This window comes from Amblyomma maculatum, chromosome 8 (assembly GCF_055883805.1).
Source record: "Amblyomma maculatum isolate TAMU_Amacu chromosome 8, ASM5588380v1, whole genome shotgun sequence".
Classification (NCBI taxonomy): domain Eukaryota; kingdom Metazoa; phylum Arthropoda; class Arachnida; order Ixodida; family Ixodidae; genus Amblyomma; species Amblyomma maculatum.
In genome coordinates, this window is record NC_139351.1 from 96,979,895 (window position 1) to 97,006,120 (window position 26,226).

Below are 26,226 nucleotides of genomic sequence, written 5' to 3' on the forward strand. Positions count from 1 at the left end.
AATATGGAAGCAGCTGCTTTAACCTGAAGAATACTGAAACACAATTCCCGTTTCGAGGGAACCAACACGTTAGTTTAGTCATATTAATCGCCTTCTACAAGCGGGCATATTTCAAATGTCTTTTTTTTTTTGTTCTAATTGCCATGCCAGCTACCTTCTTTGAATCGATATGATCGTAGGCAGTCTTTAACGCACCCATGCGACACATGGACTAAAGCAGACTCTATAGTTATAAACTCTGAACTAGCTTAAACCATATGAAGTCCCTTAACGTGCACTGACATTGTACAGCACAGCAATTCTTTTCTTCCCCTCTAAATGCAGCCACAACGCCCGGTAATAAATACGATGCCTTGGGATCAGTAGCGTAGCGACAAAGTCGCTAGCGAACACGTGGCGGGCAAACTCTTTTGCATGAATATCTGCCCATTCAAATCGGTTTCGCCTCTGAGTCCTTTAACGCACAGCAGCGGCTCTTGCGCCAATAGCTCATCCGCTCCTTGGCCTGCTTTTTCACCTAAAGCAGCAGCAACGTTTCGAATCCCGTAGCGCCCTGCCCTGCTGCAAAGTACCTGCATTCAGACAATAAATAAATACGCGATTGTGGTGCTCCCGATTTCGTAACGATGCCTCAGTGATTGCGTGGATTTCACATGCCTGTGTGTGAGTTTCCAGCCAAACGTATCTAGTCCATATGACTTTCTTAGCGCAAATGGTACCCACATATTCCAACTCACAGAAAGAAGAAGAAGAGTCCGCATCACCACCTTGCGAGGCTGTTTTGGAGTCGAAAATGCTTCGCTTGGGAATAGAAGCAAGTTCCGTGGCTTGAAGACTTTTGTCCGAATCTCTGTTCCGCTCTTGTGTTAACGAACAATAAAAACACGAGATTTATCGTATTCTATCCCCTGTGATAACGTTATAGCGAACATGAAGAAGGAAAATCCGCCGATAATGGTCGCGCGGGTAGGGTCCCGTCTCTGCAGCCAGTTGTACTCGTGGTTGATTCAACCCACGCAATAGCGGGAGAACGCGTTTTCTTCTTGGGACTGAACTTAGAGAAAAGAGTAGTCAAAATGATCGTAACAGCGTGGTGGACGACTCTAAGAATGCGCTGTTTCCGCATCAGTGGCTATTGGAGGGCTTTGAAAAAGGCAGGTAACTCCAAGAAAAGAACGCTTATCCGCGGCGCAGTCCCAGTCCCCGATGCTCATTTCAGCTTCCACCATTCCCTCGCTTTTCCCACATTTGTGTTCGTTTTCTGACAAGCTCTGCGCCAAGACTCTAGAGATGCTGACTCGTGGTGAATTTATAGCATGGGGAATGACGAGGATTAGGGGCATGGGAGTGCCTTGCAACCTGGTTCCGAGCGAATGTAGTAAGTAGTCATCAGGACTCAGCGCCGCGCGGCCGTAAGCTTGTTTGCCGCAGTTCGCGGTGCCTGCTCCTGGCGAGAGCAGGGAACGCTGTTAGACTCATTGCACGGACCCGAGCTTTCGAACGAGGTAACGGTAGAAATCAGCTTTTCAGTGTGGACGCGAAAAGGTAAGCGCCTCAAGCTCGTTCAGTTTGGGCATTGCTGACTCTTCCAGTGTTTCGTATACACAATGCACTCTTTGTGTACGAGAGCTTTTCATCTCTGCACAAACGAGGTCTAGTTGCAGTTTGCAGCAAACTGTGCGCTCGTTATAAGAAACGTCTAAAAAGGCTCCAGACAGAGACGTTGCTTAACGAAGGGTTTCTCGTACGCGCTGTGGTTTTGGAAAAATACAATGGGAAATGATATAGTTCGTGCGACAGTATAAGCTCAGATAGCTTGTTTTTGTGTACAGTGGAAAAAATCCGAACCGGAGATCTTGAACGGAAGTGAGGTTGCGAATAACGTCTGGGGCCAGAACTAAATTGTAGTTCAGGAAACAGCGCTGAAGCCAATTTCTGTCAAAGCTCATTATTCTCAAGCTACGTCAGAGCAAAATATTCGATCGCAAAGTACACGTTACTGAGCGCCCGTTCTTCGCTCTCCACTCGCTGTAGCGGACAAACTGCTCGCAGGTTTCTATGCGATCTTCAGTGTCTTCGAATACGTCGCCGCGTAACGGTGATGTCTTTTGTGGCGTGTTGCAGAGGACCGGCGTCAAGGAGCCAGTAAAAATTTGTTGCCATATGTTCGAAGTGTGGCGTCACTGCAGGGTTTAAAAAGGAGACTCTTTTTGTCCTTCTTTTTTAGGCTCCCACCTCCGTTAACAACGTGTCCAGAGATATGATAGCATGCACCTTAGAAGACGAACATTTCCGAGGCCTGGTGAAGGTCTTAATAAATTGAAGAATATTATCTTTGAAGCCTACAAATTATGTCATTTATTATTCCAACTACACTTCATGCCATTGACCCCGAGTCCTTCTTGACGCAGCGCAAATTTTGCGGCGAGAAGATGAGCATATACTGTACGGGCTTGCCGGAAAAATAGCAGTATTGGCATAATAAATCAGCCAACGTGGGAGGGCTGGGAGGAGTTCCTGTCCGGCTCGCATTGCCTTCCTATTGTCTAAATTGTTTTGCCTCCAATAAAAGTTTCTTCGTCATCATGCTCTACTATTGCATATATTAGTTTCGTTTGTACTTGAGGTGTACGACTATATAACAAGCATTTCATAGAAGCCAGGTACCGATATTTAAATATAGGTTCTTTGAATTATGAGGACGAGTTGTGCTGCACTATAATACAAAAGTCGCACTGTTAACTACTGGGCTCATCACATCTTTTCTGATAATAGGCTTTTTATCTATCAAGGTCAGGCACTTGCTTTCAATTAAATGTTTGAAGCCAGCAGCGAGTAAAAACAGCATATGTGTTCAAATTTGAGAAACGGAAAAAACTCCTCCGAATCACCAACATGAAGCGGCACCACACGTACTGGCCCTCGTGTAAACCTTAATTCTTGGGCCTAGCGGATTTGTTCTCAGCTGGCCTACCAGCTCATCGCTCTCCCTGTCTTCCTCAGTCAATGCGGACATGGACTTCTCCACTTCACCAGATGAAAACCTAATTAAAATGGCCACTGGTGCCTGAAAGTCATGGTACGCAAGTTAGACAGAAGCGACTGCTGCAATGAAATTTGGGAGGACGTTGCAACTCCGCCTTGAGAGCAGACGCGACAACATGTTTAACACTACCCTTTTCATTCTGCTAATAAAAGTTTAGCAAATTGTGAAACGTCTTTATTTAATAATAATAATAATAATTATTAATTGGTTTAAAAAACGAGATACGCGGTATCTGTCACACTTGTTTCTGCGGACACCAGAACCTCGCCGTGTAGGAAGGGAGGTAGGTATGAGTGAAAGTGGAAATAGAGATACCGTAGTGGTAGATTACGCAGTAATTTTGACCACCTGGGGATCTTTAACGTGCACTGACATCGCACTGCACACGGACGCCTCATCGTTTTGCGCTCCATAGAAACGCAGCCGGTGGCGATTGGGATTGAAGCCGGGTACTCCGGAACAGTAGTCAGGCATCATGACCACTGCGCCACCGCGGTAGAGCCATCTTGGTGTGGCTTTTTTGCGGAAAGGAAGGCGCTGTATCTGTTTTACTTTTCGATGGTTTGGTTTGGTTTGGTTTGTGGGGTGTAACGTCTCAAAGCGACTCAGGCTATGAAAGGCACCGTAGTGGAGGACTCCAGAATTTTCGACCACCTGGGGTTCTTTAACGTGCACTGACCTCGCACAGCACACGGGCACAACAACACATGCAGTAAAGGGTATACAGTTGGAGCAACGCATGTTGTCAGTTCGAACCTTTGCGATACTAGTCTCCAACTTGACCAGCAGATGGACGCTACGTAAGAAATGAAATGATATGATACCACCTTGAAAGCTGCGCAAATAACGTTTGCTTCACAATTCTGCTACAAAATCACGTGCATATTTTTGAAGCGAGAAGCTTCACTAGGATAGTCGACTCCGAGTCTCGCGCTTGTGCTCCGTCGTTAGAAACACATATAAAGCCCCGCTTTCACCAAGCCGTATGAACGCGCCTTAGTGGCCTATAGGGGTAACGTGAATGCAAGGGTCCTGGCAGACTGAGTCTGACATAACCGTCCCATGTGAAACGAGAGACCCAAGTTGGCAGCTCATGCCAGGGGACCACGGTCATGGACACGGACACGGCATACAGCGACGAGCGGTTAGACCTGGCGTAGTATTGCTTTCGCAATAAAAGCCACAGCTGCGCATGCGCAAGCCACGTGACGTAACAGGAGAGGCGCAGATGGTCGGAGCCGCCGTTGCCGCCACAACCTTTGACCTTTAGCCGGTGCCGCGCGCTTTCACCGGGCTGTGTTTATGTCTATACAGAAGTGTAACGGTGATGATGATGTGGAATCGGAATAAAGTTTAATCTTATGTGATGTACGGCTGTAATCAGTGTTTCGTCATGATCATAAGCCATGGAATATCTATAAGGTGCAACCGTTAACAAAAAGGTGAGCCACAACTACGCCAAGGAACCACAAGCCAAGCCATGGCATCGCCAAAGCATTTCGCTTCTGACATCCAGGCTTAACCAAGCTAAGCCACCACCAATTTTTTCCTACGTGTTCTCAAAACTAGGGTAAAATGACGGCCGCGGCGACGCCTTGTCGGCCGAAAGAGGTGTACGCGCTGCGGGCGCTGCCGGCACTGGTAGTGCATAAAGTTAGGTTAAAGGTTGCGAGTGCAAAATGCAACGCGACCCAAACGACCCAACGACACCGCCAACAGCATGAACAATTTCGGCAACACCACCATCACCGCCACCACCACAACCACCCCAACCAACGCCACCACCACCACCACCACCACCACCACATTAAAAGCACGACCAACAATGCCACGATCCAACACAACGCAAACGACAAAACCACCACAGAAGACACGGCCCCCAGCCAGTATAGCCGCGTATGACATCCTGCTTAGCTGCTCTGTGCGCGCGGCACTCAGAGACGGCGTGTGCACACTATGCGGCCGTTGCGTGCCTCTCGCATTCATAATAAATGCCTCCATATCGCTAAGAGCGGTGCCATCATTCCCCGCGCACCGTGCTGTTGTTCTTGCGAGGCCACCGTCGGGCGAAGCTAAACACACTGCTGTCGAGTCGCGTTTGCCGGAACGACCACGCGACTAACGGAGACCGACCGAGCGCGGACGACAAAGTGACGCATAAAAGGCCTCGAAAGCAGAAAGTTGCTAACACAGTGTGGGTAAGCTTCGTAAGTGAAGCCGCTGCTTTCTCAGCTTGAGGCGGGAAGCAATAGAGAAAAGAGAAGGAAGGGTAGAGCTTACGGTAGCGTGTTGTATACGGGGAAGTAAGTCACATGGTGTTTTCGTTCTGTATGCGGAGCGTCATATATGATAATACCCATAATGCGGTTCCTTTTCTCGATATCCTTCGTATACAAACCAAATGGAACCTGTGGGGTCTGTGCGGATAATATATGGTGAGCTTACAGGGAATATGTCTACTTGCACGAACTATACTGAAACTATATGGCAAGGACAACAATATTGTGTTTTTGTTGACTGTTGTTTTTATTCATACGTATGGTGGCTTAATACCCGGATGATGATAGGTGTTGGTGGTTTTCTCAGCAAGGCTTTATGAAGGAACTCAGACTCGACGTCAGCTGGTTGACAAAATTGAGAGAATATTTAAGCTCTGTCTTCATCTTCAGGGTGTGACGCGATAATGGTCTGTGGTCCTCTATAATTGCACTCGTAATAATTATCGTACAGTCGTAATGCACCACTGCACCTTACCACACAGCACATGTACAAGCCACGCTTGCTCCAAAGCCACCCAAGCCTGTGCTGAGTGGCCAAGGCCGCAGCCTCTGTCTGGCTTGCATATCGACTCGTAAAGTTCAGTCGTTCAGATACATGTGGTAGCATGCAGTTCGCCTAACATGTAGTGAGCATTGTGGGCTGTTTTTTTTTAAATTCTCGCACGAGGTCATGTATCTGTGACATCATGACCATGAGAGCCAATCCAGGGTTTTCGCTCACTTCGAACTACGTCGATGCTGTTTTTCAATGATGCGGAGGCCCTGCGCTATCGCGCAACACACGGGGTCAAATTTTACTTGTAATAATGTGCACATCTTCAAGACGGCATCGAGTTTGGGAGACGAAGCTCCAATATGCAATGTTTTGCCAAACTCATCCGGTATGATAAACTTCAGGTGCTGCTCTTCGCACGTGTGGTGCTAGGAGCCGACAGCTATCTTCCTTTTTTTTCTTGTTCTTCTTCTTACCACACCTGGTTACCTTTATTCGTCGAGGTACATATCTCTACAAATATACAATGTTGCCTGACACAATGCCACACAGCCTTCCAACCCTTTGTCTACTCTTTCCAATGCCCCCGCTGGCCATCCGGCTCGCCTTCTGGAATCTCCCTTTTCAAAATTACCTCGACACATCCGTGGCGTCTCGGTTCAGCTTTGGTGTACTTGAGGGTCTCAGAAAGCCATGGAGGAGTCGCGCAATAGTAGTAAAGATCTGCCGCGTTTCCTTGATGCTCGTAGACAGCCATCGAGGAGTTAAATCATAAGAAACCGAGTCGGACCATTCTTTATCAAGCTTCTGCTCTGTGAACTAGGTTAAGGCAGGTTGAATTGGAGCCACCATTTTTTTTTACAAGCTGAAAACAACGCATCAAATAAATTTCTACCAGATTGTGTGGTCGATGAAAGATCTCAGTGTTCGAATCAGAAATTCGAACAATTCATCTCAGTCACAAGTCTGGTGTATTCTTGGCGTAATGTGAATATGTTGGTCTTTGGTGTTTGTACGATGCATCATCGTGTCAGTCTGATGTACTATGCGACTGTTTTGCACCCACTCCTTTGTATTCTGAACAGGGAAACTCAATTAGTCACGCGTGAATAGAAAAGGAAATCTAAGACTGAAGAAACTTTAAGGAAAACACGCGGAGCGTGTGCATATTGTGAGCACTGCGTGGCGCTTTATCTTTCACCTGGGTGAACAATTGAGGGGTGGGAGGCTGCCTATCCAGCTCTGGACTAGAGGCCCAACGGGCCCTCGTGACACGTGCGTGGGTAGCAGCGGCAGCCGCTGGAGTCCCGGATTAGGGACCCCACCTACACATCCCCCTCCCTTAAATATACTCAATAAAGTTTTTCACTCACTCACTCACTCACACGTACTGCTTCATCATCATCGTGCTCTCTCTTGTAGAGACCCATCGTCATTGCGGGGTGTGGTTCGCTACAGTGCGCGACCAGGGCTTCAGGTCTCCAATAAAACCTGATCCGCCAAGCCCGACCTTCTCGTAACCTTTGGTGGAGGTGCGCCCTGATTTCCCCGCTGCTTCGTCACCTGCATAACAGGTTTTATGTTGCGAATTTAGTTTCACGCTTGGCTTCTGCTCCGGTGAGGAATTCGTATATCATTAGTGTTTTCCTCGTCTCTCGTGCAATTGCCTAATGGGGAGCACATCCTAAAGTCATCAATTACGACAATCACGAGACAATTTGATCCTTTAGGTGCAAATAAAACTCGAAACATAACGGTCGCCTGCAGCTCCGGCAGCGGATCCATGCCGTTCAGTGCCCAGCAGCGCCTCTAGCGGCCAGCGCTGACCCTATATGAAACTTCGCTTGGAGTTTCGTGACCAGAAGGAGCATTAAGAATAACACCCTTACTGGAAGTATCGATCTGTGTTTGCTTCGAAAAAAAGAAGTGCGCCGTTTCAGGAGCACAAAAAGCGCCTTTTGTTTTTATGTTACTTTGATATTTTAGGTTCATTGCTTACTCATCGCTGAAAACGTTTGTGCAATATTTGTTTCTGTATACGTACGAATCAAACTCAGCCAATTGGGCAGATTTTATCCAGTTAAATCCCGAACACGTTTACGAAATAAATATCGTGTTGTTCACTGCTTGCTTCGCAATAAATGGTTGCTTAGGACACATATGCTGTTAAATGAGACATCGCCATGCCAGTTTCTTGTTTTAGGCCGCCAAAATCCTCTACGCAGGGTTTTGATCGCAGCTGGTGCACGGGGATGTTGATGTATAGTCACACACATCAAAGCACTAAAATAATCCTTGACAAAGATTTCATTGCTTGCAGGAAACAATGCATACCAACCTTGTTTTTTTTTTTGGTCAGATTTACGCTGATTACGTTTTGTATTCCTCTGATTGGAACACCATTCATCGATGCATCTCATAATTTGCTCTTACAAATGAAGACAGCGAGCGAAGGCTACGGAAATTACAAATTGTGGTAACTCTTGCCGACGCTTTTATATTACATAGTCACTAACAACATCTGCCCGTATAGTTTATTAGAAGGGCAACTGTGGCTAGTCCATTGGTTAAAGTGTCACCAAAGCGAGCCTTTCAGATGAATAATTGACTGCGGATCTTGATGATATCAGCTTTAAAAAAAACCACACAAACTTATCGAATCCAAGTGGCGCGATCGTAAACCGGTAAGCGTCGAAACGCGACGGCAGGCCCTGTTTCTCTATAGATATTTTGCATAGATCTCAAACAAAGACGGAAGAAATATTCTGGCGAAAACTGCAGACAGGCACCTTTCCAAACCCGTATATCCTACACAAATGGCATCCTGAGATGCACTCTTCCAAATGCAAAAACTGTGAAGGCGACTCTAAATCACATGCTCTGGGTTATACCCAGCGCTAAATCGGATACATAGAAATTGAGGTCCATGGGAATCCGCCCTTCACAGCCAGGAAGAACAATCCCCAAAACAAGTCATCCGTCAAGCCCAGGCCGCCGCCGGAAGCCAATTGATTCCAGCCGACGTCTAGGGTGGAGATAGACGGTGAAAGGGGGAGCTGCGTCTCACCCGATCATCCAGACTCCCTGACGGGTTCAAATAAAGTACTCTCTCATTGCTCCTCCCTTACAGTGCATTGTATACTTTGACACACAAGGTAAAATTTTAATGGGCATTATTTTTTTCCTGATGACGCTACTTGACTCATTACAATAATTAAGAAGGCTATGCGTTATGCATAAATTCAACCGATTTGTTTAACTTTGGTGAAATAATTCGCCTCCAGTAGCAATGCTTTATCACTACAAAATCTTATTTGCTCGAAAGCGCACGCATAATTTGTTGCGCGAACACACGTATACTTTGCAAGATTTTTTTTAAAAATTAAAATATAAAGCTTGAGATAAGTTTCCGTTTCAATCAAAGCTGTGCGAAACCATGACGTGTTCTCTCTAATGCAGCGACCACGCGGCTCGTTGCCAAGATGGCAGGCAGATGCGGCGGTCCGGTTGCGCTTTTAAACCAGTGTGCCGAAATTGCAGTTATTCAGGAGATTAAAAAAAATGGTTGTGGTTGAACTCTGGTTAACCCCAGTTGAATTGTGATAGAAACGACGGAAGTTTCTGTTGCCTGCTACATTATTCCCCTACCACGCCTTACCAGTGTAAGGTGTTACATTTTTGGGGACACTTAAGCTCATCCTGTAAGAGTATGACCCGAGAGCGTAAGCTACCAGTCCACATTAAATGAGAAGGGTTCAATGCTGCTGAACCGAATGTGGAGCCAAAGCATTAGCTGCGGGTGACCGAGCGTTCTTCGTCTTTTTCTTTGTTGCATTCTTCTTCGTGTTCTACTTCGTCTTCTTCTTCGTTTTTTTCGTCTTCGTATCCTTCCTCTTCTTCTTCGTCTTCGCCTGCTTTTTCTTCTTCGTTTTTTACCTTCTTCGCCGCTATTCATGGTCAAACGTGGTCCCTTTCGTGACTGCGCGACGGGCCGAAACCTAGCGTAGGATTGCAATAAAAACACTACACAGAAAAGAGAAAGGTTACAGTCTACCGACCGGTGCAGCCACGCCTCGCCTCTACGATGGTTCCTCTGCTCCGTCCTACTATACGATTGGTCATTCTAAAATCAGGTGGCGCCGCGTGTCCGATTTTAGGCGCGCCTCCCGGACAGCGCAGGTTCTCTATTTCCTCAAAGTTTCAGGAAAGTGTTCTCCTCAAAGTATCAGGAAAGTGTTAAAATTTTACAACGGACAGATAGTCTACTCCATCACTTCCTGAAATCTTACGCGTCCCGCTATTTCGACTGTAGTGCAACCAAACAAACATTCTACAGCTAACGCACCTAAATATCCGAATGTCATTACCATTTCCCCCTCCAAGCCGTTACTTGAATTCGTGCTACTGCAATGGTGAAAATTGTGGGAAATTTTTTTCTTTGCCAGACTATTCGACAGAAAAGACGGTTGCCGCTGTTAGCTTCCAAGCCGCGATTCTGATTTTGAATATGTTGAACCGTACAGTTGGAGAGGCATTTCACGTCTAGATTCATAGAAGAAGCGGACAATAGTTTTCGGAAACTCAAAGTAAGACGAAAAAAAAAGTGTTATACGAGTGAATGTAGTTCAGTGGCCCGGTAAACAACGCGAAGGTCGTCGCTAAAAACCCAATTAGAATGACAAAAACGAGGAGCTGTTATAACGATGTGAATAACCATGCATTTACCTGTGTAAAACACGAAAGTGACGTAAAAATCGTCTAATTAGACACGCGGGTCTCTATAATATGAAACAAAAAGGCTATCCGCCTCAAATGAGTGACACGAGAGACAAACACAGATGTTACTTGTACGAAAACATTCAAATGAGGGGGGTAGAATAACACAGAAACTGAGGCTTCAAGAGGTATGAAAAATTTTTCAAATGATACTTTCCCATTCAAAGGACCCGAAGTCGTAATCCTTAATGGGATAATAAATCACTGCCTCGATTGTGTGCAACCACCAACTACAATGCGTTACTTATTAAACGGCAGCTGAAGATTGCGCACGTCTTTCATGCATATTTTAAATCTGCTAATCAAGATTAGCACTTAAAGTACATCGCCTAGCCAGACTGGGTTACCCTGAGTTAACACGTGGATGCAGATGATGCCAAGAAAACTCACCTTCGCTTCCACTGTGAGCATAACACAGGCAAGTCGCAGGGGACGTCGGGGCGGAAATCCACGTCATCACACATAGACTTATTCCGAGCAACACCAGTACGGATGCATCAGAAGTGCCTCGTTGGAAACTGTCGGCGCTGTCCGTTCTCGATATGTCTCCGAAGTGTCAAATATCGATGTCCACAACCGTGGGTGACGCCACAGAGGAAAACGTACTCCTGCGAAAAAAACAACAACAATATCGCCGCGACTGAAGCCAGTTCGGTGCAATGGAATACAAAAAAAAAAAACAAAGAAAGAACACTGAACACAGATAAAATCTAAGCAGTGCGATTAGATTATCTCGTTTGAGAAGCCGTTTTCACAGGCATACTCCTATAGTGGACCTCGGGTGCCGTGCTCAAGCTCCGTTTACATCAAAAGGCTGTTAACAGGGTCCCTCGTCCTAATAATGTCCCTAGGTCGAATCGAAGGGAGAGAAAGAAAAGAGAAGTATTGGAATCGACACCCAGCACCTCCACCAAATACAATATGTGTCTTATTCAGAGATAATGGAAACAGACGAGCAGAGGCGAAAACATTCCGCGGATATCCAGGTCGAGCTCATAAAGCAATAGCTGTGCCATTGACAGGAATCATTCAAATGTACTTCTTCCTCTTTAAAGAATGCTCTAATGTCGATATAATTTGAAATCAAAAAATGAGTAACCTGTCACAACGTGTAGGTAGCAATAGAGAGCAAAGAAATTGATTTGTACAAAAAAAAAAAAAGTTCGGGAGATCTTATCAGTGATCCTTCAACAGCGGAGGAGAGAGAGGAGAGAAAAGACAGGAAGGATTCGTAACACCTTGTGCTAGCCCGGAAGAAAACTGTTTACGTATTAGTTGGCGTTTCCTAGTGGGAAAAGATAAATTCTACAAATGTAAAGCTGTATGACTGCAATCATGCAAAGTACCCTCTCTACACCCATTAAATAAGCTGTCAAGCCAATGCACATTAGCCACATTACCGCTGTAGGGCACATTCTCAGTAGTCGGAGGGAAGGGGGGGGGGCGGGGGGGGGGGGCGGACTATGAATTGGTCAATGTCCTATTTTTTCAAGGCACATTTCAGATCTAGCACGTAGAATATGAGTGCGATGATTTAAGGTTCTTAGCAACAACCTCCGGCTAGCGTACTCTCAATCTGGTTTAACGTAAATTACGGTTATGGGCGAAACGTTTTAAAAAGTTTTCTCTAAGTTCTGTTTATAACCGGAACTGATGTGCAACCAGAATAACGCTCTACTGCTAGGATACCGAAAAGCCTGAAATCTAAGCTGTGACGTAAAACAAATAGCGGAGCTTTAACCCTAATTAAAATTGGTTAAGAACATAGAAAGCACCGCCGTGCAGTTATGTCGAAGGGGTTTTCACTCATTACAAACAGGTTTAAGGGCCTTACAATAGATCAATATACAGATTCTTTCTGAGCATAACATGTGTAATGAATACCATGCGTGATAAAAAAGCCCCCCCCCCCCCCCCCCCCCCCCCCCCCCCCCCCCCCCCTCTCCTGGCGGTGAAGACGCTTGGTATCTGAAGTCGAGTAATCGGGTACGAACCCAGCCAGCTCAAATCTGCTCCACTCCGAGCAAGAGTCGAAGCAGACAAGGTTGGACCTCGTGAAGAAGAAACTTTATCCCAACTCAGACGAGAAGATGAAGTTGAGCATCGCGAAGAAAGTACCTTTACCCTACACAAAGGCTTAAGAGAAGAAGACTAGGTGTGGACTTGTGAAGAAAATATCGTTATTTTCACTCAGGTGCTTAAAACGATGACGAGGCGAGGCCTCGTGAATATAATATCTTTATTCCCACTCAGAGAAGACAAAGCGGGGCTTTGTTATGAAAATATCGTTATCCGCCCTCACAGGAGAAGACGAGGTGGGGCCTAGTAAAAAAACATCCTTATTTACATTCACAACCTTAAGGAGAAGAACAGAAAGTGGAGGTTCATGAAGGTAAAATCTTTATCCACATCCAGAGGAGAAGACGATGAGGTGGGTCCTCGAGAAAAAAAAAAATCATTATCCCACTCAGGAGAGAAGCCGAGGCAGGGAATTGTAAGTGAAATATCATTACACCCACTAAGAGGCTTAAGGAGAAAACAAGGTGGGGCCTCATGAAGAGCTGCAAGTCATTCGCGGAGACCGGAACTCGGGAGTTTGCTGCCTGGATAGCAGAGCTGCCGCTGTAAAGCCCAAGAAAATATATAAATTCAGCATAAACTGTTCCTTCACATCACCACTGGCACAGTACGGAAATAGTAGAGGGTATGGTGTAGCTACCACTGTCGTTTCCTCGCTTCGGGGAGAGGCAGGACATTCCGGGTTCCCCTCTCTTAGTCACGCGATTTCTCAATATGTGTTCTCAACTGCATTCATTGGGTTAGGCACCAATAACTTGTACTAATTCCTCGTTGATGCATCCAGATTGCTGTAGTCAGCATTTGTTTCCTGCATCAGCTGGTAGCGGCTAGTTGCGTGAAGCTCGCATCGGTCCCAAGGCGTGACATGTTTATCAATTTTTTATCATTGAAAACGTTATCATCTTTAACATTACCTGTGAGTCCAGTATGTGAACCGTGTATACTTTCACATAAAATGAAAACAAAGACCCGAAGGGAAGCCTCTAGTTGTTACTAACAAAAGTTTCGACGAAGAAAATTTTCTTCCCCAGAACACAGAGAAAAGTCTTTCTCCAATAAAAGCGTCGCCATTGTTCATTTTATCGATTCCGAAAACGTCCTTTGTTGATTTGAACGAAACAATTCCGGCTGCAGTTTTGCTGGAAGTCGAGAAACAAAGGCACTTTTGGTCTCATTAAAGAGCTTTGGACATCGAGCATATTTTGCATATATGCTTAACCATTCCTGCAATAGTGGTTAATCATCGGATCGACGTAGCCACTAATGGCAGCCGACGAACTGTTGCGTTAATTATTCAATTATTGAACCATTTCGTATGGCAAATACAAAGTTCATATCGATCATGCGAACTAGACATGCGCTCTGTGGTGAAGGCAAATTTAAACACACGAACGCGATATGACCTCAGGCACAAAATGCGGACATCGTAATAAACTATCATGGTAATGATGTGAAGATGATACGCCAAATGTATAGTGATCATGCAGATTTCAGTATATGTTTCCTTTATCATATGGACTGTACACTCGCATACATTCATGCGAACGGTCTATATGATAAAGCTTTTAAAAATATTATATACAGAAGCATTTCTGGACTCCTACAGACGTATGTTAGTGAAAGAAAACCGAGGGGAAGAGCAGCAGTCGAAAAAATACTCCATCTCGTCGCATACACTGCACTGCGGTTGAGACCTTTCCTTCTTGTGTAGCCTAAATGAAATAAAAAACCACTAAATGCACACAGCTTCCTCGACCGGCGCAAGGAACGGATGCTATCGACTTTCCATCACTGCCTAGTCATTGAAAGCAGGCCCCCCTATGTAAAATGAAAGATGAGAGCAAAATACAATTGCGAGAGCACAATAGAGCACAGGCTTGTTCACTCTTTCCGGCATCAATGTGGTCGTTCGTCAAACACTTTCTCAACCTCCTGCTTCGTCCTCAAAAGCTCAAGTACAGCGAAGCCGCTCAGCAGTTTCGAGTTTCGGAAAGCAGCTTTCGACTTGGTGTGTACACGATGATCGGCTCCATTAATACATTTGCCGTCAGCTCTGTATTAGACTTCGCTTGCTTTTCGTGCCGGGATAAATAGGCTACGCTGCTGTGTTGATCGGTGGGTAATGGCGGTATAGTATTGTTTGGATATTTTCTGTTGTTTCCTGAAGTTAGCTTTAAAGATGGTTATTAATTTGTAGAGCTAGAGACGTACGAGTGTAGACTATTATTTGGCGGGTACGTTTGAAAGCACACACACACACATACATGCGCACACACGCACACACACACACACACACACACACACACACACACACGCGCACACACACACACACACACACACACACACACACACACACACACACACACACACACACACACACACACACACACACACACACACACACACACACACACACACACACACACACACACACACACACACACACACACACACACACACACACACACACACACACACACACACACACACACACACACACACGCGCGCTCACACGCACGAACACACACACGCACACACACTCATACACACACATGCACACACACGCGCGCACGCGCACATACACATACACAAATACGCACATACACACTCATACACACACGCGCACACTCACGCACACACACGGACACACGCCCACACGTAAGTGCGCGAAAGCAGGTTGACGTCGGAGTACCCGACCGATGACACCAGTTTTTATTACGTCTACAGACTAACAACCACGCAAACAAGTTTCACAGAAGTTTATTATTTTTGAAGTCATGAAAAGCAGCGACGGAGTGCATCTCAGCTGTGGCTATGCTTTTGTCAAGATTTTCAAGTGAGTTTATGAGCATGGATGTACATCTTCTATCAGGTTTTCAGGCATCTGATGATGATCTCAGCGATGTAGTTACAATTTTGGCTATTTGCTGCAACAATAGGGCTTGCAGAATGTTGGAGATGGCCCCAAAATTTATTGTTCATGCCAGTATACAAGAATGACGAATAGCTGAAGGGTATCTGCATTCAGATTCCAATCTTCGGCCGATGCACGTCATACACTGACCTCTGAGCACCAAGGGAGACTACAGCTTCGCTCCGAAGTCTCAAAGCATTTAGATATGAGAAGAGAGAAATGAAATCACTGGCGAAGAAACAGAAATTATTAAATCACCTTCCTAGAAAAAGCTAACGAGCACCAAAAAAAAAAAAAAAAGAACGAAGAATGAGAAAAAACTTGATGCCGGCTTTGAAAGTGGCTGCCTGCAGAGGATCCGCGTCGTTGCTGAAATCGAAGGCTAGAGCCCTTAAGCAAAACTAACGCTGGGACCCGGAAATGCGATAATGCAGAAAAAAATATAAAGGGCTACTGAGCACCAAGCCGATTAAGGCCAATTTGGTCGAGCGTGATCTGCGTGCTACGCAGCGTTTCCAGCGGTGGTTGCTACGCCTGGCCGGCCTGCTTCGCCTATTACACGGAGCGCGTGTTTATGGGTATGCCGGAGAATCGCGAGGGCCGCACAAAACTGCGCAGTGCTTGACTTTTTCCCGGTAACAGGTTTGTGGTGTGGGATAGACACTCGGGTATCGATGTAGACAGGCATTGAAGCAAGCCAATCCACTCTCAGACTGACCAATGGATAGTGCGACAAAAAGGTGGATATGCAGATAATGAAAGTGGGCTGGCTGTAAGAGCAGACAGAGCATGACAGAAAAGCACATGACAGTACAGAGAGGTATATGTAGTCGAAGGAGACTTAAGAAGGGAGGAACGACAGTAGACACATTAGTAGATATTGAGGTGGCTGGTTCTCTTGGACATACTGAATGGAAGATGAATTGAATTAGAAAATGGCGTTGACCACAAACAGCGAGAGGGTGGGTTAGAGAGACGAGGGACAAGCGCACTCACATTGGAAGGCTAAGGACAGAGCGATGACCTCAGGGACAGGCAATGACGAAAGAATGGATAAGATGGACCGAGATAAAAGGATGGACTGAACGACATATTAGACGGATTGTAGTAAAGACAGGCAAAGAGAAATAGGCGGAAAAATACGCGGACATAACGAGCAGATTAAATATTCAGTTAACAGATGGGTGAACAGTCTGAAAGGCGAATTATTTGTACGGTACCGACAGACATGTCCCAAAAGTTGCAACGAGAAGGGTCATTTTCCGCAGAGTGAACAATTTCAGTATTGCTGTCTTCGAGAAAACGTTAAAATATGCCTGACTAAGGAACGTTTCACTGACCTAACAGCTAAATCCGGTCTGCCCAGATTACAAGCATGCCATAAAATATTTAGGCTGTTTTTATTGTACCTGGGGACCTAGCACTCCCGTCATTACGTCGATTCACCGGACATCTAGTCGCATCAGCCACGCCTTGGCCGTTTATGCGCCCCATCCCCGAACGACAGCGCCCCTAAATACTTGTATGTAACCCATCGACAGTAATGATCTTCCCGGTGATACCCTCGTTCTCATCCAAGCCATTTCAAAATCGCTATTGAACTGTCTTTCTGCTAATCGGGTTAACCCTGCCAATCCCAAGCCCCCTGCAAACCTCCTCAGGCTGGGGTCTTTGACATATTGCAAATCAATAAACAAATAATATAAAAGTAAAAACGAAACAGCAGAAAGAGAGTTCATAAGGTTTGCTTTAATATTTTTTATGTTTGTAATGGCGCAGTAGCCAGACCTGTTTGTAAAACATTCAGTGCAAACATGCTTACGATGTGGTTTATATGACTGAAAGGGAGCGTACGAAAGGAAAACAAAAGATACAGAAATTATCTCGGACCGCGATGTTTGGGCCTTGTGCTGTTAACCTTGTGTGCATATCGCACCTGTGTTCTAGTGTACTTAACGGTGTAATAAACGTCGTGATTTCTGTTTAGTGGCGCTTTTTCCTGCATCACTTTACGTGTTTGCCTTAGTATATCGCGCACTTCCGAGCTCATTGTTGCCTAAATGAGTATTTCTGCCTGACTTCTGTTTTTCGATTACAGTTACATTCAAGCGCTATAGAGAACGAGACGTTATTGATGGCGGTTCCTCAATCTGATCTCATCGTACCTGTAATTGCTTCTAAATGGTCGTGCGTGATCGATTCTCGTCTCATCTTTCCATATGAAGCGAGCAGCCGGAGTGTGCAGCTCCTTCCAGCTCCATCCAACTTGACCATGCCACCTAGCCTCGCGACGGGACACAGCCCAGCAATCACCAACTAGCCCAAAAAAGACCTACCACATGTACGGCGACTCTATGGCGAAAGAGAAAGAAGTGCCGGTACGACATTGCACCTCCCACCTATCAGTGCTCGCCAGTGTATCTTCCCAACTGCCATCTGCAAGAGGCAGTCTTGTGACGCTTCGAGATAGCAAGGTTTAGATGAAACTTGCAAATCCTTGTCCGCAGAGGGCACAGGACAAATTCAAATAGTAGGCAACTACAGATGCCTTGGTCCTTTAGTAGCCTGAGCTGGAATAGTAACGTTGATGCTTTGAGCAGAAAACCGTCTGTCCCAAATATTTTTGTCATAAATGACGCGACAACCTTAATGCCTCCCGCAAGCCGGCTCCTGCTGCGAGGTCTTGTTCGCATTCATTCAATATTATACTGGCTTAATTCGTATTCTTTCATCTATGTTTCTATTATCTCAAACATAATGATCATTATAAAATCATAAGATACCATAATATGGGAAAGGCAATACAACACAAAGCCCCGCTTTAGCCCAGCCGTACAAGCGCACATGGTGGCCTAGAAGTAAGCGTGCTTCGGATTTAAGCTTGGTTCTGAAAGGCGGGGTACCGATCGCATCCTCATTTAAATGACGAACCCCGAGTTGACAGGGCCTGCCAGTTCTGTCACGTCACGTGGTTTCGTGACGTCACACAATCCAACGCCCAATCAGTGCACGCCCAATGTCACCTGCCACCAGTCAGAGCGATGTCCGCGGTTTTCCACTCATAACACCGGCAACGACGCGGTCAATGCCCGCGATGTTTTTTGGAGATAGTGGCGTTTGACACCATTCCGTTAAAATGACGGTGTGATCGTCATCTTTTGAGTAAAAAAAACCCGTGTCCCGATATAGCATAAAGTGGTACCTTCGCGACTCTTTGATTGCAAGGAAAGCTCAACGTCTACGTTGCTACAGATAAACACATGCAGAGACCGTTTGCCCAGAGCCAGGAGAAAGGAAAAAGGTCAACGCCCTTTCCGTGAGTGGCCTGTGCAGGCTATACTGGAAACGCAGTCGCACGGTTTCAGGCTCTCTAACAACTGTGGAATACATAGATTCGAGTAAGGAAAGGAAGCGCTCCGTGATGTAACACATGTTAAAATACACCGCAAGTCACATCCCTTCCCCGACTCTTAACCCTTTCCACCCAGCCGTGCTACGTGTTTGTCGTCGTCATCATCACGGCCATCGCGGATGGGCGTTGGCTGGCAATTATCAAATGGGGCGGGCAATGGCGTAGGATGACTGCCCCTCTCTGGTAGTTTCCCAGCCGCATTGGTTTCTACTTTTGATCTCGTGTTTTTGCGGTATTTTTTGTGTCTGTTTCAGTACTCCTTTGCAAGTTGCTCAGAAAATCTGTCGTTTCTAGCCTTCCGTCTTCCATGCATCCTCACTCTGTTACATTAAGCTATTTGGTCACCTTTCGATTCTCTCTGATTTATTTCTTCAAGTTTAATTTTTTTTTATATTGCGTGTTTCTTTACTATTGCTTTTCATTAATACCTTAGGAAAGCGCATTGCAGGTCACTGTATGAATCAAAACATGTTTCAGTGCCGCCATCTTGCCCCTTTTTCCTATAACAGCAGGAAGGCAGCGAATAGCATAGCTGGCCTTTCAGCAAGCAATCCTGCCTTATATATTGCTTGGACGCAGGAAGCTCATCATCGCCCACTCCTGGACTTCATAATATCGGCCACCTTTTTCCATTTCTTTAATCATTTATTCATCCTTCATCTCACACCATACTGATGCCCTGAGGCAATAAATATCGTTACAAAAACAAATGAGGAAAAAAAAGCGGTTGAAGTGGGGGGATAAACGAACTGAGAGGGCTCCAGAACAAAAATAAAACCGAATACGTGATAAGCCCACAGCATGCTTAAAATGTGCAAATAATATATAAAACATTGGTTTATGTTTTTATGGTGCTGAACATCCAATGCCGACTAAATCTCTCAGGGAGGTCATAGTGGAGAGTTCCTGATAATTTCAACCGAATGAGGCGCTTAAAGTAAACCCTGCCCCAAAACAGCCCATTATGCAGGCGTTCTGAGTTTAGTCTCCAAGAAAACGCGGCTGTCACGGGGCCGGAATTGCACCCAGGACTCCCGGCACAGTAGTCGAGTGCCGTAATGACTGAACAATAACGATGGGGTAATAAAGGCGATAAAAATGTGCAGGTACTCTAATTTATTCAAAAACCCACAAAACATACTAAAGAACAAAGCAAAATCAGAAAAAAGCGAGAAAAGAAAATATCGATCCGCACTGCGTACGTTGCGTAATAAGGAGAAATTCAAAGCTACGAATTCAAGAGCCGACATAATTCTTGCATGGAAGAGAGCGTTGCTAATGCGTTTCGCGCAATTCTTTAGGAGATAAGTTGATAGAAAAGAAGAGTTAAAAAAATAAAAACAAGCTCTATCGCTGCAGTCAACGCACATAGCTCAACTTTGATTTGAACCATGTCGATTATGCTATTTTTTCTAAGGTTAAATTTATCAGCCTCGACGCTTTTTTTCGAGAGTTCAACCTCGTCTTGCGAGGTTTCGTCAATTCTTCATGGTTATTTGTTGATGACATAGTTCTAGTATAGTTTAGTGTAGAAACATAAGCATGAAGAAAGCTGCACTGTTATTATGACTTTCTGACTCACGGTTCATTAGAAGTTTATCTTCCTGTTTATTTTTGGCGGCATAGTTGAAATATAGAGGCAGGTGCAAAGCATCTCGAGTACTGCTAAATGATAAGGCATGTTGTCGTAATATTGTCGTTAAGCTGCAGCGGTACTAACCGAATTCTTTGGCAGGTTTTGCAACCACCTCGTTAACGCCAAATGCATAGAGAACACTTGCAATAGTAAGTGCAGCAAATCACAGAGCCAACTCGAGATAAAATAACTTGCTAACGGTGAGTGGGAAGATATGCACGACGAGCTGTCTCTCGATAAGAAAACAGCAACCCACATAAGAACAGGAAAACAAAAAGAACAGCATTCTGAGAAGCTCTAACGCTTCGTATCATTTACTATTCTGAAGCGCTGGCCAGCTTAACGATTTGTCTATTCTTTCTAGTCTTCGTAACAAAGCGCGCTTCGTGAATGAATTATGAGAAGGGTTGTGCAACGCCAGCTGGCGTCCAAGATATGGAAATGGCGAAGGCAGAAATGGTTCGTTACACACTAGAAGGCGCGGTAGAAACCAGCCGTGGCGTGACATGGTTTTGTGTGCGCTGCGCCAACGTCGGGAAAAGAAGAACGAACCGAAACTCTTTCGCAAACTGTCGCGCAGTTGACACGTTAAACTTACACGCGATCTAAGTTAGCAGAGATTGTAAAAAAAAAAAAAAAAATCTGCCCGATGTTTTGAGTTCTTGGTGATTATATGAAAACATTAGAGCAATAACAGCCCTCCCATTGCGTATATGGCGTTTTTCTTCCGTGGTCCCTGATTTGTTCCGTGTGTCTTTCAAACTATTAATGTCTATTAATGTCACAGAGATTGCTGGCATCCGGATGTGTCATTCCTCAAAACCATGTTTGATCTCTTCGGTATTTAAATAGTAAACAATACATAAATTAAGAAAAGAGGAGGTCTGGGTCTGCACAGCAATGCGTAGTTGAAAGCGACTGGACATTAAAAGAAAAGAACAGAAATAGGAAAAAGAACAGCGATTTAGCCTTGTTAGTCAAACTGCAAAATAGGGTCGTGAGGAGCATAGGTTGTCGCTTCGGGTTTGGTTTCCGCGTGCACACGTATTAATTAGCGTACAGTCATAATTCTACTGCATGTGGAAGATCACTCTATACATACATACATACATACATACATACATACATACATACATACATACATACATACATACATACATACATACATACATACATACATACATACATACATACATACATACATACATACATACATACATACATACATACATACATACATACATACATACATACATACATACATACATACATACATACATACATACATACATACATACATACATACATACATACATACATACATACATACATACATACGTACAGTCATGAGCAAAAGTGAAGAGACCACGCTAACTGCTACGATTGCTTTTTTTATGTATAAAACGATGTGCCACAGAAAATTGCTTGGGCAAGAAGGCAAGTATATTAAGCATAGCACCTGATGCATTTCTCAGAAGTAACTGTTTCGCTGTCAGAAAAAGCTGGCAGGTAGTTTTCTCAAAGCTCGTGGTCTCTCCACTTTTGCTCACGACTGTACATACATACATACATACATACATACATACATACATACATACATACATACATACATACATACATACATACATACATACATACATACATACATACATACATACATACATACATACATACATACATACATACATACATACATACATACATACATACATACATACATACATACATACATACATACATACATACATACATACATACATACATACATACATACATACATACATACATACATACATACATACATACATACATACATACATACACGATGCGTCAAATAAATGCAATCAATGTATTTAAAAACACGGCGAGGCAAAGAACAGTCGAACTAACTAAAAGCTGTTTGGAGTCACCTATCGTAATCTCGTAATATCGTATCGGAGAGGCCTCCGCCCTGCAGTGGGTATAGTCAGGGTGATAATGATGATGATAGTTATCATAATCTAATAATAATATATTGATATCCTAGTCTAGTAATACCTATTTAAAAATTTTAGTGGAGATTTTATTTGTTTGCGTGAAGAAGAAAGCATGAATGATAATGTTGTAGATCGTCTCTAAAAAATGGCCGCTACGTTTTCTTCAATACGATATGATTTACGTAGCTTCCTTCATTGACCTTCAAAGAAAGCTATCAAGTGACCGGCTGCTACCTTTAACTGGCAGAAGGCTTCACCGGAGACAGTGCTGCAGAAAAAAGCGTATTTGGTCGCTTGAGACGCCTCTCGGGATTTTTACGTGACGCCGTTGTTACGACGATGCTGTTTTATTGCGCGGGATAACGTTTTCGGCTGGTAAATTGCTTTTGAGAAACAACTTAGCTATATTTGGTTCGGGGTCTACAAGTTTTACATTACCTTTTTTTCTCAAGCCAATAAATGAATTTGGCTAATTAGTTAGTACAATTTACTGAACATTCGCAAAGAAAAAGTACTGCATACAAGGCCTGGCGGCTCTGAAAAGATCTTAACTGGTTCACTACGCTAGACGCGTGTTCGAAAAAAGACGGCTAGTCGTTTTCGGTCACATTTAGTTGGGGCACCCTGTATACGAAACCTTTTTTTTAACCAGGGTCTAGAAGTAGCGCATATAATTCGATATCCAAGAGCTGCAGGTGGTTGATCCTCATCTGAAAAGTGCTGTCCAAGTTTGCAGTTCCTTCCAGCCCGGCCAAGACCTCTGGTCTCATGACGTAAAACAAAATCACTCCCCGTCCATATCCCCCATCATTTGCATATTTCTGAGACTTGCTTAGGACGAGGACTGGAGAAACAAACGTTCGCGAAATGAAAGGCGTGGGGCGTAAGTGTTATCGACCTGAAAACGGTAAACTCATACACCTTTGTAAAGAAAGAACCGAAATACAGAAAGAAAGTAAAAGTGCAGGCCCAGTCTGCATCGCCAGGTTGTAGTTACAAGAAAAGAAAAAAATACTGGGCATCTAAGTTCCGCTTGAGGGTATACTGCGATAGCGACTTCAGCACTTTGCTTATAACGTAGAGTGGTTCTTATACTGCCCGTGCACCATCTGTTGGGCTAGCGGCATAAATGAGATCAGGGGGTTCCTGTGGCCGCCGCATTCCGGCGCCACTGTGCCACTTCAATCAAATAATAACAAACAAAAGCAGGCGTTGTCTATTGAGTTAAATCCTTTTTCTGCGACTGTCACCGCTCTAATTATACTAATAGTCGTTCGCAAACAGTCCTAAGATAATGCTTTACAAGCAAAACCAAATGGCCAACACGGGTGCTTCTGGCGCGTCCATGCGTGGCTTTCGTGACTTTGTTAGTAGCGTGTTTGCCTCGAAACCAATGTCGTGAGCTAGAATTCCGCTTAGAACCTGTTATTTCCTTTCAGGTAAGAGCAATGACTTTACGAAGGTAAATATGTTGAGATACGCGGCGCTCTTTAATTCGCATTACATGCCGATATCTAAACACTTTTGTTCCACTCGTGACGGAGCGTTTAAAAGGAGATTTCTGGGCTGCTCGAAATTCCCGAGCGAGGTCACGTTGCTGTGACGTCATTGCCCTATCAGCCAAACACGATTTTCCCGGGATAGCGTCGCCCACGCCGGGTCTACAGGCACTTTAAAAGCTGTCGCGTTAAACAAAAGAAAAGGACTGGCATGAATATTAAATAGGATCTAAATCCGCTGAGATGCCACGCAGATTCAAGAAGAAGGCTGGGATGAAGCAGCTGAAAACTGGAACAGGGTGAAAACGTATTAGACGCAACGGAAGCAAATATCAGTAATAATATAACAAAAGTAAAATAAGCAAGCATAAATATGTACTGGACGGGATTTTAAGAAAAACTTGAAGCGACCTGAAAAACTATCACAGCAAGCAAACTAGTACTGTACAGCAAGGATTGTAATGAAACGGGAGAATCAAGAAGGGAGAGATATCAGTGAAGAATAGAAGAGACACACACAAAAGGTGAGAATAAAAAAGGTGGAAAGGGAACAAAAGAGACACGTAGATGTGTGCGAAGTAGGTGAGGAGTCTGCATGTAGGAGAGGTGGTAAAAAGTTGAGGCAACTGCAGCGGCGAAATTACAGGAAACAAAAATAAGACAATAAAAGAAAAAGGCCAATAGATTCATGAACAAGTTAAATGAGTCACAGGCTGTAGAAGGAGAATATTTTAATGTGCTGGAAATATTCGTTACAGCAAAAGAAGTAATGCGGAATAAACCGGCCGAGCTCATTACGCTCGTTCGCGAAGACTCACTCACCAAGAACAAGTTGCACTGAAATGAGGTGCGGAAATGGGGTTCCAAAAAGTTAACAAGTCTATAATCACCGTCCTTACACCCCTCGACCGCTTACTGCATCTAATTAATGAACACCTCCAGTGACTCACTCCAATAGTCGTCGCAGCATTTCGCATCGCTGTTCAGTCACTGAAATGAGATTTCCACAAATGTATATGTCCTCTAAAATCTACTTCCTCTTGCAATGCGACAGCATCAGAGGTACAGTAAAGGCGAAAACTGCCCGGCATGGGAGTTTTTGCGGAGCCTTTGGGCGACGACGAAGTTCCGGTTATAACGAGAAACCGGCTATACTGTCTATGGAAGACACATCAGTGACAGGTGATGGTGATACGGCCATAGTTGGGATTGTGGCCTAGGGAAGTTAGAAGTGGTGATTGTGAGCATCGTGGTATAGTACGCGCTGCAAAGCAATAGAAGATAAGACAGCTATATAATACAGTACCTGCTAAGTGATGGCTACCTTACTCTAGGTTACACCAGAAAAGAGGTTGTGCAGAACTCGTCTCACCGGCCAAAGAACAAAATTTATGATCAAATATTTTTTCCAGTCATTGTCATGCCGAAGAAGGCAGTTAATCTTGAATTGGCTTAGTGTCAGCGCGTTAAGCCAGATAACAATAAGAACCGGCTTGGATTTTGGTGGCCTGCAAAAACGCTCGCGCTCTATATCTGATCTCGAGCCGTAGCGAAGGGCTCCTACTGAATGGACAGGTGGGTGAGTCAGGAAGAAAACATTAGTCGTGGTTTAGCTCTGCTTAACCCTAGTTGAATTGCGAAAGCAACGACGGAAGCTCTTTCGCTTGCTACATTATTCCCCTATCACGCCCTATCAGTGTAAGGTGCTACATTATTGGGGACACTTAAGCTCATCCTTTAAGGGTGTGACGCGAGAATGTAAGCTACCAGCCCACATATAAAGTCACGCTTCAACTAAATCGTATGTACGTGTCTGCGTGTCGTAGGGGTAACGAGAATACAAACGGCTCGGGCAGGCTGATTCTGATATCACCCTCCCATATGAAAGAAGCGACTCGAGTTGGCAGTTCCTACCCGTGGCATAGGGGTAACGTGAATTCAAATGTCAAGGCAGGCTGACTTTTTTTTATGAGGAGACCGTAGCTACGCCTCTTCACGGGGTAGCTGCGGCCCCCAAGGTCTCGCTTTGGCTGTCTAGTATTGCTTTCGCAATAACAGTGACGTCAGCAGCAACGTTACTGTGCTTCGAAAAATTAGGAAAATATATGCCTTATAG

The 26,226-nt window shown here is 44.7% G+C and overlaps 1 protein-coding gene across 3 annotated transcripts in view; it reads right to left on the minus strand.

Moving 5' to 3' along the window:
- Lar (tyrosine-protein phosphatase Lar) overlaps positions 1-26,226 on the minus strand; it is a 761,776-nt gene that overhangs the window by 316,928 nt on the left and 418,622 nt on the right. For all 3 annotated transcript variants that reach the window (XM_084576898.1, XM_084576900.1, XM_084576897.1), the window contains one exon: positions 10,985-11,202. The gene's annotated coding sequence lies outside the window, so the exon portion shown is untranslated. The remainder of the gene's footprint in view (positions 1-10,984; positions 11,203-26,226) is intronic.